Below are 21,646 nucleotides of genomic sequence, written 5' to 3' on the forward strand. Positions count from 1 at the left end.
TGTACAAAATAAAAATATTTGAATATTATCTCAAGAATCCTAAGATTCATTTCTCCCAATCTCCTGAGAGAAATCTTTCCATTTTACATGAGGTAAATCTATAATTTAGATATACAAGGTCATACATCTGAACACTGCTAACAGGTATAATTTGGAGAACACCAAACTTATATGACGTGCCTGACATTTATTATCTATAAATCTCCTAACAACGAGCAAAGTGGTTTTATTTAGGAAAAATGACACCTAGAAAGCTAGGGTCTTAGGTCTAAGATCACGGACCTACTGAGTGGTAAAGACTGGCATCAAAATCAAGTTCATCAGATTCCAAAATTAAAATTATTTTACAACATGTATTAATGGCAAGGACAAAAATTATGCAGCAAATCTTTATACTCTATTCTCCTAATTATACGGCTTGTGTATGTATGACAGGGTACTAAAATAAGAATATAGCAGTGTCAAATAAATGTATTAAATATATTCATTTTATTGAGTAATATGTAAATTACACAAACTAACAAGAAATATTGAGTGAAATTGTGAGGTCTCTGTATCTGCAATAGTTACCAAAATATTTTTAAAACATGGTAACTATAAACAAGAGTGGTACACAGTACTGGAAAATATAGTCCAGATAAAATTATACTCAGATTTAAAAGCAACTTAGCTTTGATAAGTCCCCAAAGGCCTTTCTTTGATTATTATACTTCAGTTTTATTGTCAATAGGAGATATCTCACACACACACACACACACAAAATCACACACACCTTATTTTGTATTTTGTATGGATAAAAGACTAGTAAACAAAAAAGTAAGTTTGGGCAAGAATGTGGACAAATTGGAATCCTTGTGCACTATTGTTGGGAATTTAAATGGTATAATCACTATGGAAAACAGTGTGTGGGGGTTTCTCAAAAAAATCAGACACACAACTGCAGAATTCACAGAGCCAAGATATGGAACTGACCCAGGTATCCATCAATGGATGACTAGATGAAGAATATCCAGTGTATATCACAATGGACTGTTCTTCAGCCACAGAGAAGAATAAACCTTCGGCACTATGGATGAACCTGGAGAACATTATGTTAAGGGAAATAAGTCAGGCAAGAAAGACATATATCACGTGTTCTCATTTACCTGTGCAAGATGAAAAAGTTGATCTCTCAGAAGTAGAGTGTAATAGTGGTTACCAGAGGCTGAGGAAGGTAGGAGGAAAAGGAGATGGAGAAGGGATGAATAATGGGTACAGAGCACAGCCAAACAGCAGAGTATCTTTTAACACTATACAGCACAGTAGGATAACCATGGATGACAACAAGTAATCGTGCATTTTAATAGCCAGTAGACAGGATTTCAAATGTTTCCAACCCCCAAAATAATAAATGACTGAGGTGCTGGATGTGCCATTTACCCTGACCTGATCATTGCGCATTGTATACATGGACTGAAATATCACACTACATAAATATGCACAATCATTACGTAACAAGAATAAACAAATGTGAAATGACTGTATGACCCAGCAATGCCACTTCTGGCATTACTCAAAAGAACTGAGAGCAGGATCTTAAGAGTATAAAACCCACATTCACTCCAAAATTACTCAAGATAGCTAAAATATGGAAGCAACCCAAGAATGAACAGAGAAGCAATACGTGCTATACACATTCAATGGGATATCATTCAGTCTTGAAAAGGAAGAAAATTTGAACACATACTGCCACATGGATGAACTTTCAGGACCTTATGCAAAATAAGCTGCTAACAAAAATAAAAACACTATATAAAGTACATCAAGGAGTCAAAAATCACAAAGACAGAAAGCAGAATGGTAGTTGGCATTGACTATAGGCAGGGAGGAGGAATTTTAATGGGTACAAAATTTCAGTTTTCCAAGGTGAAAAGACCCTAGAAGGGGATGGGGTTGATGGCTACAGAGCAATAGAAATTCATCAATGAACTGTATCCTTGAAAATAGGTAAGATAGATGTTATGTATATTTTATCATAATAAAAATTTGGGGGGAAAGCCTTCAGAAAGATTAGTATGTATTATGTTTTGGCAAGTATGTTAAAATTCATCTATCTTAAGTTACACTGTTCAATCATCTTTGAGAATTCCCATATTTTTCTAAGCATGTGAAAAATAAACTGAATGTATGTAGTTAGTATTCATTTTTAAGTCTGCAAAAGATAGTATCAATTCTGAATCATTTAAATATTAGTTTACAAATATTGCTTATAGTTTAATAGCATTGTAGATACAGCTTCACAAAGACATTGGCCCTAGACAGTAATTATATACTCAGCCTAATGTTTCTGTTAATGGATGTGCATTTCAGTGATAATTGAAATGCTTAAGTATAATGTGCCTTTATTAGCAGTAAAAAATAAAGTCAGCTTATACCAAATCAAAAAACTTGGCTATTTATTTTTATAACTGCTTAATTCGTATTATAAAATATGACAAAAAAGGGAAAAATAAAAAAAATGACAAGCATCCGATTTTATTTACAATTATAGAAATATACCTAAAGCTTAATTATGGTGAACACTGACACTGGGTCTACTTGTGAAAAATGTATTAATACAATGATGTAAGACATAAATAATGGGAAAAATCTTTACAGTAGAAAAATAGAGGCCTCCATGCTAGTTTTCTTTCTAACATGGAAAAGCTATGAGACCTTGGAAGGTCACTGACTCTCATTGAACCTTATTATTTAAGTGCCTCATGTTAGCAGATGATTCCTCATTACATGTTCTAGTTCTAAATTTGGCAATGCTATCACAGCATATAAATGTAAACATTAGAAAGCAAAATATCATAAAATGTGATGGTCCAAGTTTACCAGCATTCATTTTCTATATCTATAAAAAAATACCAATGATAAATTTTTAAAATCCCTGAGTGGCTGGGGTTGTGGCTCAGCAGTAGAGTGCTCCAGCATGTGTAAGGCACTGGGTTCAATCCTCAGCACCACTAAAAATAAATAAATGAAATAAAGATATTGTGTCCAACTACAACTTAAAAAAAAAAAAGTCCTGAAAGTTCCTTTTCAAACTAAAAATGTTATACCAATTTAAAACCACAGCCCTGAGACCTGCACCCCTCTATCATGGTTTTCTTCACTGAAAGTGTAATAAATAATTTACTTTCTTATAAAAAAAATTTTAGACACCCAAGACAAAAAGTAAAGCACAACAAAATAGACTAGTTAGTAGGTCTATTTTTAATTAGCAGTAGTTATCATGCCTCAAAAACCTCAGCCAAACTATTATGCTATTGAATGAGAAAGGCTTAACACTGGATTTCCTCTACCACTGTCAAAACTGATGTTATTTTTATACGCATATACATTTTCATATTGTATATGTTTAAATAATGTGACGATAAAAGGTCAAATCACAATCATTTTGATAGTTTTACATGGATATTTAAACCTAAGAATAAAATATATTAAAAACAAATGGAATTCTGTCTTCTAACAAAGAGCTCCACCCAAAAGTGGCCTGAGTGTTCCTAATTCTTTGAAATGGCAATTGCCTCAACATGACTATATTACCTATTACGTACACAAAAAAGTATGCATGAACCATAAAATTCTACAAAAATCAATGAGAAACTCGCACTTGGCAGAGATTATGGCATTCTACAAAACTAAGTATGATAGAAATTGGAGGGAAATCCTTTTATTTTAACTTATATAACAAATTGTGAATATAAGATATTTTTAAATCAATATTTTTCTTTTCATAAAAAATAACACTGAAGAATACAGAAAATCAAAGAAAATAAATTATGACAAAGAAAGAAAGAAAATGAACATCTGGTTCATTTCCTCATAGAGCTTTTCTGTCTCTTTTCTCATATAGTTGAGATATTATACATATTTAATACTGTGTACTGTTTTTCTATTCTCATATTGAAACGTTGTTCTCAAGTGATTTCAAGAATTCCCATAATGATAGATGAGAGCCTGTTTATACTAAATTTACTACTTATAAACATAATGCAGTGAAGACCGATAATTTCCTTATTTATAAGAAATTTCTAGACATGGCATTACTAGATCAAAGGATATACACATTTTTTTGGTTTCTAATATATATTACAAATAAATTGACAGAAATTATGGTTCAGTATGTGCTTTTCTAACAGTTTAGAACAAAAGGCCCACAGACACGGATATCAAAAAACCATTTAGCAAAAGAAAGCACGTATAAAAGACTGAACTAAGCCAAATGGGCAAACAGCAACCTATATCAAGCAACTGGGAACACTTCTGTGAGAGAACTTGCAAAGTCATCCCTTACCCCAGTAGTGCTCCTATAAGGCCTGGGAGGAAGCACTGGGAACCAGGGTTTCTTCAAGTGTTCTTCAGGGATCACCTCTGTCAAAATTACCAGAAGGGCTTGGTAAAATACAGATTTCTGGGTCCTATTCCAGATCTACTGCATAAAGAATCTCTAAGGGGCATGGGAACAACCTCTCTCCCTCCCCACCCTACATTACTTAGAATCCCATCTGTCCACAAACATCACACTGACTATCCATAGCCATAATGCAGTTTTGGGATTTAAGTGTTTTATTCCCATTTGGCTAGCAATCTAATTCAATTTTCTAAAAAATGATTGCAAAACAAATAGGAACACAAACAGAGAGAACTCTTTAGTAAAATTAGAGAAAAATTAATTACCCTTTGCTAATAGGAAGTAGTAACAATGACAGTGTGACCAGAATGCTCTTTAAAATTTTCAGTATTTGAAACAGTACATCTTAGATGGAAATGAGAGAGTCCTGAACATGATGTCCACATAAAGATAATGCTTTGGAGAATGACAAGTCTAGGTCTGAACTCGTCTTCACTTGTTTTTATCAATGAAAACTTTTTGCCATGCTGTATCTACAAAAATAAAAACCCTTCAGAAGAGAAAACTTTCTTCATATTAACCCAGCAGGCTCAGAGATGAGCTTAGAGATGAGCACTTTCACATATTTACTTCCAAAATGTTTTAGTAACTTTTAAAAACATTTGTATGTTTATAATTTGCTGTCTAGAAGAAAAAAATATAGAATGATTTAGTGATTATACCTAGGAAACAGAAGTGCTGGGGGAAAGAACAAATAGTTTTTTGATACAGTCTAAATCACTGACTGCCTAATAGTTCATCATTCGGTTATAACATATCATGAATTGCTTATGTTCTTAAATATCACTGGGATTAGTAACTCAGTGCACATAGGTTGGTCTATACTTTCTCAAGCTGTACTTTCAGACAGAAACAGCCAATCAATAGATGTAAACATTCTTAAGGACTTTGGTATTGTAATTATATTTTACTGGTTTGGTTTAATTGAAGTTAAAACATGAAGGAAAAGTAGGTTACAAAATAAGTTGGAGAATAAAAGATAACAGCATTATAACTATGGAAGTCAAAACTACACAAACACCTTTAACCTAATGCCTATAAAACACATTCTAATTGACGATTTGTATTAAAAGGCTAAATGCAAAAATGTATGTGTAGCATCAAAGTTGTCAGAATCAAAATGAATTCACTTTTGTCAAATCCTAATTAAACACTGCCAGGAGGTTGTGAAGAAAGGGAAAGTTTTTTTGTTTAACTTGCCTGATCACAGAAGATACTGCAAGAGCATCCACAAACCTGAGCTTGGTGGATGAGCTACAGGGAGAGCTAGCTGGACGTGCTAGAATACCTGCCTGACACATGACCCCACTTAACACTAAAGAACTAAGGTGAGTCTGTCCTGGGGAAGGCCCTATAACCAACTTTCTGTCTCAAGCAACTTATGTAATCCTCTTAATTCCGCCTTTAAAACCCCTTCTTTCCTTTGCCTCCCAGCATACACCTATGCATTCCCCACAATCCACCAAACAGTTTGCCATGGCACGCACATCCCACATCAAAATCTTCTATCACTCACGCTCCAGTAAGCTCTTCTTGGACAGCTTTTCTCTGAGTTTCATTTGAGGTTGACAGTAAATAGGTCACATATTTTAAAATCTTAAGATATGCATACACTGAATTTCAGAAATATTTCAACTATAACACAAAATTTCCACATAAGATAAAAAAGTGTTGTTTGTGATGATATATACAGTTTATATTTAGGTATTTCTTCCAAAGAATATGCTTCACTTTCCACAATTGAATTATATAACTTTGAATATTTATTTGAAAGCAGATATTTTAATATATACCAGAACTAGTTCTCATTTCACTGGAATTTTATTTTTTAAGCTATGCTGGGAGATTGGATTCAGGGTCTTGTGCATGCCAGGGAAGGGCTCTACCCCTAAGCTACCTTCCAGCCCTCTCAACTGATATAGGATAGGCGTCTGTTACAAAGGCTATGCTATTGCTCCAAATACAAAATATTTCCAATTAGTTAGATGCTTTCAAACACACGGAGCCCCAGATTTGTGTTAAATTAAAGGCATGTTCTCCCTTTATTCCTTTAAATGATATGGGTTATTTAAGGTAGAACTGCCTTAAGACCTTTAACATATGTTCCATAAGTTCTTGAGAAACACAGTACACTGACTTTTCCAAATTTCCAAATTTATTTTGGTTTAAAAAATCCCATTTTAAAACAGTTCTATGAACTTATTAAAGTCACCCAGCCAGATGTGGAAGCACATGTCTGTAATCTCAGTGATTGAGGAAGCTGAGGCAGGAAGATCTCAAGTCGGAGACCAGTCTCAGCAACCTTCAACAACTTGGGGGAACCCTAATAAAAAATAAAAAACAAAATGGTATGGGGATATAGCTCAGTGGTCAAGCGCCCTGAATTCAGTCCCTAGTAAAAACCAAACAAACAATAACCTTACTGTCTGTATGCAAGGACCTTGTGATCTATAGGAAACAATTTGGAAAATGGTCATTAAATTAGATCTGTGGTCTCTTCGGGTTTCTAGCATTCTGTCATTCTAGAGCAGCATGTACTGGGTAAACTGAAGAACAGTGGCAGGCACATCATCACAACAATCTGAACAGCTAAGGAGAACTGTGCATCTGTGCCCACCATTCTATATACATTCTCATTAATCTTAAAATTTTCCAGAGAGGTAAGTATTACTATTCCCATTTTCTAGATGCAGAAAGAATGGCTGTGAGAGATTTATACATTTGCCTAACGTCACAGGGCTGATAGAGAAGTGGCAATGATGTCCATACATTCTGATTCTAAAGCCAAGATCAGCATGTGATGACTGATCAAATCTTACTATAGAGTCTGTACTTTTCTTAAAAAAAAAAAAATTTAAGTTAAAAAAGTTAAGAGTCTATAGAGAGCCACCAATGAAATACATATCAACTGCCAGGAAAAGGGAAGCATCACAGCATTGGTCAACTAAGCCCTTCGTTCAAATTGGAGCTATCCAAAAAGCCAATACTTGAGGAAAATTTTGATTTCAAAACACTTGTCTTTACCAACCATATGAATGTTAGCTCTTGGGACAGGAAAACACAGCTTCTACTGACGTAACCATTCCCTTAGAGTATTTCAGCACAATGCTTAACTGATAATGGGCAAGTGGTCTCCCAGCTTCCTTTCTCTCCAGAATCACTCTTTTTAAAACGTTCTTTTGGGTTAGTTTGTAAACAGGCGAAAGGCAGAATCCTCCCCTTCCGTGCCAGTTGGATAGTGGCACAAGGCTGTGGAGTTTATGGCTTACTTTCACCTGTACCATTTATTAAGTATCCATCATTCTGTCAAGTAGACAGGGCACTGCTTGTTTCTTAAGGTAGTACTAGTATTTACTTTTATTTTGATAAATGATAAAATGCCCCATCAGCTCTCTCCTCTTCTGGTGGTGATCTATTTGATCTATTCCTTTTCTCCTACTCAAACTGCATATCTGTTGTTGTATCTAGGTGAGGAAACTGACACTCAGAAAAGTTAGTGGGTTTCCTAAGAGTGTAAGAACTACTAAGGAGCCACAGCTGCTTCTCGTTGCAGTGCTGCATCTTTAAACAGATGAATCCTTTCTTAACTGGATTTTGTTGGTAATTACCTGATTTGGAGAAGAAAAGAATCACAAACCATGGTTCTAAAACATGTAGCTTCTATCTCTCCACACTGACTAGAAATAATTAGGTGACTACCTTCACAATTCCTACCTTGGGTTGCTTTTTTAAAAAATGCAAAATAAATAATCATCTTTATCTTATAACATATGACAGAGGTTATATGCAGTTCTCATTATGATGCTTTCTTAAACTCTAACTGCTAAACTTAAATGAGAGGCATTTGGTACAATCTGAAAAATATTCAGTTCAATTAAAAGTAATTGATGCATGGTGAAATAATTCTTCCCAAAGCTGCTGTAAAATCTTCAAAAAAATAAAGCTACTTAATAATTTTCATCTCCTACAGGCTAGAGAGAAGCATTATTGCATATTAAAAATTGGAGTGTAGTTTTCCCAGAGGTAAAAGAAAGTTATTAAAACAACCTATTTATTGTTGATATAACTATCCATTTGTGCCACACAAAAAGTAACAAATTTCAGTACATTAAAAGAAAAGCTAATTAAGGCATAATTAGTATTTTCTGTATTTTGATAATTAGGGGTTAGTTGGCTATTCCTTTTCAAATTTCTATTTGATGCACCCCGACAATGCCTTTAATGAGCAACTAACGCTATTGAATCCCTCATGGCAGAGGAGTTTAGTGACCACTACTACATTACTTTCATTTATCACTGCCTCTTTACCTATAAATTAATCTAGCCCTGTAGCTATGTTGATCTACTTTATATCAATTTCTTCATCCATATCAGCTGAATATGTATGGCATTAACCTCATTTGCTAGTTGAGAAAAGCAGAATTAAAATGAGATCTAATTTCTCGTGCACAGCACAATTTCAAAACTGCCTGCTAATTTCCACCACCTGTCAGTGTGAAGAGCCTTTACTTTCTTGTAATTAAATAAAACAGTATATTTTTTAGCAGCTCTGAAAAATGCTAATCTTTCAAAAGTGTTCAGTGATCATTAATCATTAGGACAGTAAAAGAGCCTTATTCAGAACACCCATTTATCCTTTGTTTAAGTGAAAAGAAAATATTTTTTTTGGCTTTTTCACAAGAAGGAAAAACATAAATGTACCAGATGGAATATAAAAATTAACTATTATATTTCATCCCACTGAAGTTTCTATTTATCTGGTTACCACTACATGGCGGTAAAAGGCATTACATAACCTAGAGGCAGCTATTTTGAAAAAATAAGAAATATAAAAAGCACACCATTTCTCTGAAACCAGTAGGAATTTAATAAGTGCACATTGTAGCCTCTTATGTGCAGTAGAACCTAAATTGATGAGGCTCTGAACATAGGATAATTGGACAATTGTTATCGACAAGCTGTCTTTAAAGCGGCACTCAATAAGCTGCCCACCCTCTAGGAACCACTGCCCAGAAGCAGCCTCAGGAAGCGGCGCGTCTCAGGACCTGCAGGAAGCTCTCCAGGCTGCACTTCTCTGAATTCCCCAAATACATATGATGTAACCAGGAGGGAGAAGGTGAAAATATTGAAAGGTAGAGAGAAAATAACAGTTTACTGTTTTGATACTAGACAACAAACTGATATTTATAATAATTCTTTTATCTTTCTGCAAATAGTTTAGGGTTGTTTGTTTCATGTCATTGTAACTATACAGAATACATGTAAATTAATAGTCTGAAATTCTGGTTTAACATTCTCATACATTTTTCAATAAGTCTAACTTGCCCATTTTTCTTCCTGGATATTAGTTAAGAATATGAATTGACAATGAACAGTATATATTTGGAAAGAGAAAAATACACCCCCCCCCCAATATATTATTGAAATGTTTACTATCAAGATCTTGAGCTAAACTTTTTTTTTTTTTTTTTTTTTTTTTGGTACTAGTGGTGAAAGTCAGGAATGCTTTACCATTGAGCTACATCTCAGTTTTGTTTTGTTTTGTTTTAGACAGTTTATCATTAAGGTTCTTAGGGCCTGCTAAGCTGCTGAGGCTGGCCTTGAACTTGCAATCCTCCTAACTCAGCCTCCAAAGTTGCCAGGATTAAAAGGCTTGTGCCAATAAACCTGGCTACACATATTTGTTCTTCAAACAGTAATATACCTTGTGAATGACTACCTTATTATTCTACAAAAACATATATTACATGAATGATTTAGTGATTAAAAAGATCTAAAAATTATGACATAATGATTAAAACTGAAATGATCTACAATATTCCCCACTAAGACGTGTAGAAAACATTGGACACTGTGGGATTACTGCCTTGAAGCCTAAACATCTTTTGGAAATAAACACATTTATTTACAAACTAACAGTTACTATGACTTCTCTTATCTTTCTAGTTAATTACTCATCAAGTTACCATAATATATACCAGGAGTTAAGCATTCATAGAAGAAACAAAGAAGTGGGATGGATAATTTACACAGACTGAGTAGCTTCTGGGTTTCTGTGGCAGAAGTAGGATGGATTCATTCTTATCCTGATTCTCTTAAAGCAACCTACTTAAAGCAATTATGAGCAAAAGATTAGTATGAAATTATCACTAACTAATTTGACTGTAATAACAAAAATAACCAATTTTAGCACCAGCATCCCAGATGAATACATTTCTAACAGAAATTCAAAATTTGCATATGACTATCTCTAAAATGCCAGTTAGTGACATGTTTTCACACATTAACTTCCTTTTAAGCAACTCGAATATTTTTAACACAGCAGATTCTACCCCAAGACTTTAATAACGAAAGTGCTAAAAACCTCTTAAGTGAAACTACATACTACACATTTCACTTATAATTTTTATCATTTCAACTTCTAAGAACCACTTAAAATTTTCAAACATCAGAAGTTGGAATAAATACACATAAAACTAACAAATCATAACCAGAAAAAATTATCACCTCCCACCTTACTTTTATAAAAATCAATCACTTAACCATAATTACTCAAGAGACAATTTAATAAATGTCACTTATAATATAAGAATATTCTTATGGAGTTTTATTTTGTGCATTTATCTACAGACCTCAGAATTTACAATCATTTAAAAAATGGAAAGCCAGATATAATACACATGCTTGTAATCTTGATGACTTGAAAGGCTGAGGCAGGAAGATCTCAAGTTCAAGGCTAGCCTCAGCAACTTAACAAGAGCCTGTCTCAAAAAAGGTGTGTGTGTGTGTGTGTGGTTGGGGGGGGGGGTGATGCTGGGGATGTAGCTCAGTGGTAAAGCACCTCTCCGCTACAAACCCTAGTATAGGGGGAAAAGAGAATATAGATTGAAAATACATGTTGGGAAAGCATACATTTCTCAAGTAATCACAGAGAATAATCATCTCTGTATTCTTTCAGGGTCTAGTTTAGTGCTTGGCATAGGGAAAAAAGTGTTTAATGAATGTATAAAGAATTACATAATTATATATAACTCACATTAAGATTAGATGCGTGCGGCCCGGGTTCAATCCTCAGCACCACACACAAAAAACAAAGATGTTGTGTCGGCCGAAAACTAAAAAAAAATTCTCTCTCACTTAAAAAAAAAAGGGGGGGGGGCGCTGGGGATGTGGCTCAAGCAGTAGCATGCTCGCCTGGCATGCGTGCAGCCCGGGTTCAATCCTCAGCACCACATACAAAAACAAAGATGTGTCCGCCGAAAACTAAAAAATAAATATTAAAAAATTCTTTAAAAAAAAAGATTGGATGCCAAATTATGGTAGATTTAATTTGGCATGATAAATAATAAATCAGCTTTTTAAAATAATCTAAGTCCATCCTTTCCATTTTATATCTTATATTTGCCAACTTACACCATCATTTCAATTACCAGTGGCTGCTAAGATTTTAATTCTAGGCATGTTTGCCCCAAACTTCCACATCTCATGCATAATGTTCTTGAATCAACACTGAAACACACTTAGGGCTCAGACTTAAAGTTTGACTTGGCAAATCCATTTATACAGCATAGACGTTTTTAAAATAAAATCAGGCCTTTAGTCTTCTCAACGTTGTGTTAAGCAAGGTTATAAAATTTTTAAAAATTATATTATGTAGGATGAATTAAATGTGAAGGAGTATAGAGAAATCAGCTTCTTGAAAAGGGCTTATCTGAATATTGTCATATAATATATGCATAAGATATGATCACTGAAAGAACAAGTCCCTGATCAATAAAACAATCTAGCAAAATACACATTAACTTGGGTATGGAAAACTTCACTAGTACAAGTAACACTACCACAAAAACATATGATACAGTATATGGCAATCTGAAAACAGCCCAGAAATAAGGTTTAAAATGTTTTAAAGCACTTAACAGAGAAAACCCCAAAAGTGACTGGGATTTATTCCCAGTTAAGCTTCAAAATACCATCTTAAGGCTGGGGATGTGGCTGAAGAGGTAGCGCGCTCACCTGGCATGCGTGTGGCCCGGGTTCGATCCTCAGCACCACAAACAAATATGTTGTGTCCGCCGAAAACTAAAAAATAAAATTAAAATTCATTCCCTCTCTCTCTCCCTCCTCTCTCTCTCTCTTAAAAAAAAAAAAAAAAAAAAAAAAAAAAAACCTGCAATTTTTTTTTAAAAAAATACCATCTTAACTGTCACAGGTACTTCCCCCCTATAATCTGCATGATATATTTGGCAAACTGTAATATTTAAAATGTTTAGATGTTTACTGTTTAAAATGTTCTAAAGCTGCTATTTTTTTAAATACAATTTTTTATATATTTTTGTTTTTTGGATGTAGATGGACATAACACAATGCCTTTATTTTTATGTGGTGCTGAGGACTGAACCCGGGGCCCGTCCATGCTAGGCACAGGGCTCTATTGCTGAGCCACAATCCCAGCCCTATTTTTCACTTTAGTAAAAATTATTCACAAAACAGTTTCCTTGTGATTGAGCTTCCAAAACATTCCTCCCCCGCAACTGTGTATCAAATACAAAGACACATTTTAGCAACAATCAAAATACATCGGAGCACCTGGAAAGCAGCTAGTACATTATCTCAAGGCTGGACACACTTAACATGGCAGCAGACCACTCAAGGTGCTATTATGTTCTGCTTCATTATTCAGTGCTTTCCTACTCGATTTAACAGTATCTGTTAGTAACATGCCACACGGGAGGCCTTAGCAATTGTAGGGAGACAATGCCATCTGCTGCTTCATGTGTGTCCTCAACAGCAGAGAATCACTGGATAACAAGTGCAGGAACTACACAAAGCACTTCTGAAACCCACATATGGAAAAATAAAACTGAGATCATTCCCATTTTTATTTCAGAGAATCTGAAATTATATCGGATAAACAGCAAGTTATTCCACAGAACTACAAAAATACACAAGGTATTCTATCTCATGGGTTCACAACGCTTAGCAACAAGGCTTTCACTCAGGTACTGACAGAGTGAAGAGGACAGATCCCTCACTTGATCCTAACAAAGTTACTGCCTATGTATGAATTACTGCAATCTCCTATTTTAAACATGTGATACCTGTATATAAGGTGACCATGTAATTTATCCTCCAAACAGAGACAGAATTGAAGGTGAAGCAATTAACTAACGATTTTGTTTGGACAACAAATATGAGTTGATAAATCTTTGGCAAATCTGGGAACACAATCACACTATTCATCAATTATTATTCTGTTCCACTCTATCATAACCTTCTCGGTGACTTTAGAACTTTTCTGAAAAGCAATTGGAAAAGTTTAGGAAATACCTAGATCCAGAAGAATGAAAGCAACAAAAAGTGGAAAGACCCTGGGTACATACACCTAGACAAGATGTTGCCCCTTCCATAGAGCCCAATTTATTTTCGCTTCACTTTGGTGTTCCACTGAGGCTCTTGGGCACTAATAAATACCTTCTTTCAAAATGGTACATCCTCCACAGGAGAATTCATTCATATATTAGTACAACATCCTCTAATTAGAATGCTGTCCAGTTGACATCTGGCAGGTGCCAAGTACTTGGAAGAAAGCAAACTTGAGATGTAGGGGTGTGTGTAGGTGCATGTGTGTGTTCTCTGCTGTGTATTGAAGTGGTGATGGAATAACAGATACAGATTATTTTAGAGTATGAAACTAAAACAGTTACATCCTCTAAAACAGGGCATGATGAGGGACACAATCTCTAAGACTAACTTGTTTTTTTAAAATTTAAATCCAGAGAGGGAAAAGGGAACTTGCTTCTGTCTCAAATTTCTGGTGTCCTATACTGGAAGGATAGAATTCAGGCATTCTATTAATACTGTGCTTTATAAGTACCACTGATTAAAAAGATCCTTGTGGATCTAATTTTTAAGAAAAATACATTCCAAGATCTAAATAACCCCATTTTTACTAACTTTTGGAATTTCACATAGTGATGCGCTTTTGTAACCAACCAAAGCAAAATGGATGGTTATGATAGGGTTGGCTTGAACAAATAAACAGACAAATAAAGAACAAAGTTCTTTAACCTTCGACTTTTGGTAGATATTCAGAAGCCAAACTATGTATGTTTAAAGGACTCTCTCATCACTTTTAAAAATTAAAATCCAATTTTAATTGGATTAAAATTAAACTTTTCCTATGAAGTGAATGGATATCTAGAACATAAATGTAACATTTAAGAGTGTTCTCAATGAATAAACTGAGAAAATTTATAAGTACAGTAAGCACTAGCAAACAATGAAATAGAAGAAAACACTTTTAACATTTACCAGACAATAAACTGATGGATACAAAAATAAAGAGGAAATAATGCAAGATTCTGTTACATCCTAAGAAATTATTATATTTAGAAGAGTTTTAATGTCTTAGATTATCTTAATGCTTTGAATAGGCTACACACACACACTTTCATTTTGTTTTATGATCATGCTGGATAACTGTAATTATACACTAAATTCCTGAGGAGACTATTCACATACCGGAATGACAAATGGGTCCATTTGTAGAGGCCTGAATTGGCCATACTTTCTTGCCTTGAGTTCTGCTATCCTGGATAAAAGGTAGGCTGCACAAAACCGCCACGTGGCTCCTTTCCTAGATCAGCTGTTCTCAAGATGCTTGAACCGTCTCTCTGTATCTATAGTTCTCTCTCTTAAATAAGTTTCTCTGACACAAAAGCATTTCACCAAATTTGCGCTTTGGGGTTTCGAACCTAGCTAACAGTTTACAATAGCCAAGGGTTGTGTAGCTTCTAAGTATTTTTTTTTTCAGTCCAGAATCTCATTCTTTTTTTTTTTTTTGAGAGAATTTTTAATATTTATTTTTTAGTTCTCGGCGGACACAACATCTTTGTTGGTATGTGGTGCTGAGGATCGAACCTGGGTCGCACGCATGCCAGGCAAGCGCGCTACCGCTTGAGCCACATCCCCAGCCCCAGAATCTCATTCTTATTCCCCAACTATTTACATTTTCATTTAAAAATAAAACAAAATTTCCTGTTTCCTGCAAGAACTTGAGAGAGGAAGTCTCTATCTATCCTGGGGTAGGCAGGGGTACTGGGAATCCAATTAATCCTAAAACACATTTTAAATCTATTCTCCTACGTTTAGCTACATTTGAACCCTAGCATTCAAAGGTATCTAGTGTGCCCAAGTTCTGAGCTTTTTCAGCATTCTTAATACAAATCATTTGGCCAACTACTGGCTTTATTCATTGCAAAAATTTAAGGTTCATTAATACAGCTAGCACTTATTTTTATTTATTTATTTATATATGACAGCGGAATGCATTACAACTCTTATTACACATATAGAGCACAATTTCTCATATCTCTAGTGTATACACAATATATTCACACCAATTCATGTCTTCATACCTGAACTTTGGATAATAATGATCATCACATTCCACCATTATTATAATCCCATGCCCTCTCCCTTCCCCTCAAACCCCTTTGCCCTATCTAGAGTTCATCTATTCCTCCCATGCTCCTGCTCCCTATCCCACTATGAATCAGCCTCCTTATATCGAAGAAAACATTCGGCATTTGGTTTTCTGGGATTGGCTAACTTAGCATTATCTTCTCTAAAATGCCATGATTTTATTCTCTTTTACTGCCAAGTAATATTCCATTGTGTATATATGCCACATTTTAAAAATCCATTCATCTACTGTCCTAGTTGCTGGCTTCAAGTCCTTAAACTTAACATTTCTCCTACTTTTTTTCCCTTGCAAATTTATGTCTCTTTATTCCTATACTGCCATTAGTTTCAAGAGTACACAAGACTAAATGTGAATATTCAATGTTTATAATAATTATAATAATAATTCCTATAATTATCTCTTTATAGATTATTAAATATTTCAAATCTAGAAAAAAGGCACAAAATGTAATAAACACCCCCCCCACACACACACACACACTTATCATGAAGACAAAAAACTACATATATGGGGCTGGGGATGTGGCTCAAGCGGTAGCGCGCTCGCCTGGCATGCGTGTGGCCCGGGTTCGATCCTCAGCACCATATACCAACAAAGATGTTGTGTCTGCCGAGAACTAAAAAAAAAATAAATAAATATTAAAAATTCTCTCTCTCTCTCTCCCTCTTAAAAAAAAAAAAAACTACATATATAACCTGGGCATGGTGGCATATGCCTGTAATTCCAGCAACTCAGGAAGCTGAGGCAGGAGAATTACAAGTTCAAGGCCAGGGCCAGTCTGGGAAGGTTCAAGGCCAGCCTGGATAACTTAGGAAGACCCTTTCTCAAAACAAAAACAATAACAGAAGGCTGGAGATGCAGCTCAGTGATAAAGTGCCCTGGGTTCAATCCCCAATATACAAAAGAAAGAAAGAAACTGCAGATATGGCTAAATGTGCCTTCTCCCCCTAATCCCATTCCTCTTCTCAAGCAGAGTAACTATTATCCTGAATTTACTGCTACCAATCCTGTGTACATCTTTAAATTTTTACTATAGAGTTGATGAAAATATAGTATTTTTAACATAAGAGAATATCATATGTATCCTTTTGTCACTTTTTCATATCATATTATGGAGACTTTTTTGGATTTATCCAAAAAATGAGTATAACTTTAGGTCATCCACTTTCATTGTTATACAGAATCCCCTTGGATGAATGTATCACAATTCATCCATTCTCCTGCTGATAGTCAAGTTTCCTCTTTTCCTCCACAATTACACAACAGGCTTCTATAAATAATCTTTTGTTAAAATACAACTTTATTAAGGCATAATAAACCTAAGGTGCATACATTATAATTGGGGTCAGTGAATCTTGATGTATCTGTATACTCCTGTAAACCTCTTCATAAAAAAAAAAAAAAAAGGCATTTCAAGCTTTCCAGAAGGCTCCTTGTTTACTCTCCAGATGATATATTCTCCCTTCCCAAAAGTAACCATTTTGACTTCTGCCATAATTAGTTTTGTTATTGAAATCGGTAAGTGGAACCATAAAATATGGATACGTTTGCGTCTTTTTCAGTCATCATTATGGGTAGATTTTAGTAATTCATTCAAATTCTCTTATGTAGCAGTTCTGACTGCTGATGAACACTTGGGTTGTTTCTGATTCTTGAATACTATAAAGAAGCTGCTATGAACACTCTTGCATTTGGTAGACATATTTTATTTGTTGTAGGTAAACATTTAAGAGGAGAACTGATGTCATGAGGTAGGCTATATGTTCAGCTTTCATAGATATAATCAAATAGTTTTTCAAAATTTGTACTCTGACCAGAAACAAATGATAGTATGTGGTCTGCAGCCTTGCAATCCACTGTCATCATTACAAAACTCTTGCACATGCATGAGGAGCCAAATACAAGAAGGTTCACTGGGTACAGTTTGGGAAATTCAAAGAACTGGCAATAAGCTAACAAATATCACCACACACACAAAACGACCACATAATGGCATAATAATGCCCTGTAATACCACTCAATAATTAAAATAAACTAATTCCATAGTATCATTGTAGACAAATCTCAAAACCAATACTGTTCAAAAAAGGTAAGTTTCTAAAGATCCAAACTGCACAATACTTTCACATAAAGTTAACAGTATATTTTGTTCATAAAAATACCGAAAAATGTGGAAAAAGAATAAATCATAGATGAGAACAACACTAAATTTAGGATAGCTATTACTTTTGGGCAATATACAAGCAAAACAATCAGAGCAGCAATAGGGTCATTAATGTTTAATTCAAAAATACACAGATCTGGCTGGGCATGGGCGTGGTGGCACACACCTGTAATCCCAGGAGCTTGGGAGGCTGAGAAAGGAGGATCATGAGTTCAAAGCCAGCCTGAGCCAAAAAGTGAGACACTAAGCAACTCAGTGAGACCCTATCTTTAAATAAAACACAAAATAGGGCTGGGGATATGGCTCAGTGGTCAAGTGCCCCTGAATTTAATCCCCAGTCCCCACTTCCAAATGCACAGATCTGAAATATAGCAAAGCATTAAGATTTGACAGAGGTATCTACATATGAGGGCATATAAGTGTTCATTACCATTATTTTCTCTTATTTACTAATGAAAAAAGGTTACTATGGTAGCAGTGTGGGAAATGGACAGAAGTGGGAGGACACAAAATGGAAATAAGAAGACAATTAGAATACTTTTTAAATCCAGTGAGAAATGATAAGCAATTACAATAAAAAGGAAGGAGGGAGAGAAAGGAGTGAATCTGAGAGGTAATTAGAAAATAAAATCAGCAAGATGAGGTACGAGATCAGATTCAAGATGTGCAAGGTAGAAATCTGGGGATGAAATAAGAAAGTAGGAGGAGAGGAAGTCATTAGACAAGGAGTTCCTTTGTGGACCTGCTGGGTTTGAAGGGCACAGTCTCTGTCCCAGGGAGAAAATTCAATAGGAAGCAACACAGCAAAGTTGTTAAGAGCCTCAGGTTCTGAGTCAGTGTCCTTGTTTAAACCCTGTTTAAGCCAGTTTTAAACAGCTCCAAGCCTTAGTTTCCCTGTTTATAGAAAGAGAGTGTGGTAATGACTATTTCCACAGTATTTTTTAAAAATATTTTTTAGTTGTCAATGGATCTTTCATTATTTATATGTGGTGCTGAGGATTGAACCCAGGGTCTCACACATGCCAGGCAAGCACTCTATCACTGAGCCACGACTCCAGTCCCTTTCCAGTGTTTTTTAAGAGTGAAATTAGATAACACTTGTAAATTTCTAAGCAAAGTATTTGGCCTAGACTAACCATTCAATAAACATCTACAGCAAATACTTTTTTTAGAATGTACTTCTATCATATTTATCACAGGAATCTTCAGTAATTCCACCCCGGTCTCTGAAGCATTTATTTATATAAATTATATTCTTTTATTTATAGAGGTTTTTAATAAAAGTATTAAGATACTTAATATCATACCTTATTTTAAATTGCTGAATCATTTTACTGAGGATAGTGCATCATTTCCCAACTCAAGAATAAATCCTGAAAGTACTAAACATGAGTTCTAAGTCCAATTCCTATACAATTCTACTAAATATGACCATTCATATTAGTAGAAAGCATACAAGTCATATGCCAGGCCCTCGGGGATGAGAACAATAAACAAGAGAGAAACCACATTAATCAAAATCACAGTCCATACATGTTCTGCTAACAAATACTTACCATGATAAATGCTAAAATGGGGGTATACAGGTGCTACAGAACAAAGCCAAAAGGATTTCTCTCAGAATCTGAGAGTTAAGAAGGGCATTCTAAAGGATAAGGTATCTGACATGAAAGATAAGTAGGAATTAACACAAGAAGGCAGAGAGGTAAAATTTGATTTTTAAAAACATTTCCCAGGCAGAGGGAATATTTTGTTCTAATATCTCAGAAATAGAGTGCCTAAGTACTAAAGCAGGAAGTGGCTGAAATGTGCAGAATAGCCTTGTAAGTCATATTCTTTGTAATAAATTAAATGAGATATTGCTTTAAAATGCTTGGCACAGTTCCTGGTCCAAAAAATTTTCTTTGCTCTAATTGTTAAATATCACTGTTAACCAATACCATCCTCCTCTTGGCCATGATTTGGAATTAGACAATATACCCACTAAGAAATGAGCTAGCCTTCCTTAGTCAGTTGCCAGAAACAGGACAGTTCTCCTGGGTATCTATGGTTCTAAATTCCCCATAGAAACCAAAGTTCACAGATGTTCAAGTCCCTTATATAAAATGGAACGGTATTTGCAAACAACCTATCCACGTCCTCTCACATAATTTAAATCATTTCTAGATTTCTTATAATACCTAGTACAATTAAAGTGCTGGGAAAACAGTTGTCATCCTGTATTATTTAGGGAATAATAACAAGAAAAAAAGTCTGTCATATTCAGTACAAGTGTAATTTTCGGTTTTGAGTATTTCTGATACACAAATTGGTTGAATCCCTGGATGCAGAACCTGTGGAAATGGAGGGCTGATCATACAATACTTATTGAGTATATTCTTTGATTGGTAAGACAGGAACAGTAAAAACTGTGACACCTGTTTTAAGGAACAGATAGGGTGGAGAGCTCCCAGAAGTAACAGGGCAAATGTCAGGAACCCACAAAAATGGTTCCTGTTAAGAAAATCATCAAACGGGTTAGAGAAATGAAGAGTGTGAAGTTAGCTTCACTTTGGGGTTAAGTAATAGGAATGCCCTAGAAATAAAGTCACCTTAAGACTGAACTCCTCTAATTAGCAGGGCAAGATACACACACCAAAAATGTTACAGGAATCAACACCACTCTGAGGATGTTTTTACTTTCCTAATATATAAGCCTTTTTCACAAAAAGAGAAACTAATTACAATTCACTTTTTCACAATTAATAATTTAACAATTACAATTATTAAAGTTATATATATGCATACACACACACACACACACACACAAATCTCCACATGTATATTATTTCAAATAAAAATTCTAGGGGAAAAATTCCAAATTTCATTGCTCTAAAACAATGTCTAATTTTATATATTTCTTTCTAAGTCATTTAAAGATAATAATTAGAAGGCTTTTCAATTCCACATTAAACTGTTCTGATTTAAGACCCAAGTCAAATGAATACTGGATTAAAAATGTTTCAGGAGTACTCACTTTTGTAAAAGCAAAGTAACAAACTCTTTGGGTGCATTAAATAAGACAATATTATAATGTGACAGATCAACCTTCAAGTAACACATGTGAGAGTTGGTGTCTCACTGACAACTTACAAAATTTATTTGTACCTACTCCATTTTCTTTCTAATGAAAAAATTCTAAGAAAATTTTACTGATATTACTTCTGAGTGAATAAAATATCACAATATATTTGACAAAGGAAGCATTAAGCTATTATCATTTCCTTACAAAGCAAAGCAAAGAAAATTTTACCTGAAAATTTTACCTAAAAGATGATCCAAAATCAAATAAGTATTTTTGTCATCCTACCATACAATTATCAGAAAATCCCAAGTAAACTGAAGGTTAAATTTCCTAGGACAAAAAAGTCCAAATGAGTGTATAAAGCTTATTTCAGAATTTTCAATTTAAAAAAAAAATCCTTCAACATCACTACAACCTTATCTAAAATCTTATCCAAATGACATAAGAATATACTTAGAACTTCTTAAAAAGTAGGAATTTAAAAAAACA

At 34.6% G+C, this 21,646-nt stretch overlaps 1 protein-coding gene across 1 annotated transcript in view; it reads right to left on the reverse strand.

The window, feature by feature from the left end:
* RANBP17 (RAN binding protein 17) overlaps positions 1 to 21,646 on the reverse strand; it is a 297,306-nt gene that overhangs the window by 203,101 nt on the left and 72,559 nt on the right. The gene's annotated exons all lie outside the window — the stretch shown is intronic.

This window comes from Spermophilus citellus, assembly GCF_964194105.1.
Source record: "Spermophilus citellus genome assembly, chromosome: 1".
In the NCBI taxonomy this organism is placed as follows: Eukaryota; Metazoa; Chordata; class Mammalia; order Rodentia; family Sciuridae; genus Spermophilus; species Spermophilus citellus.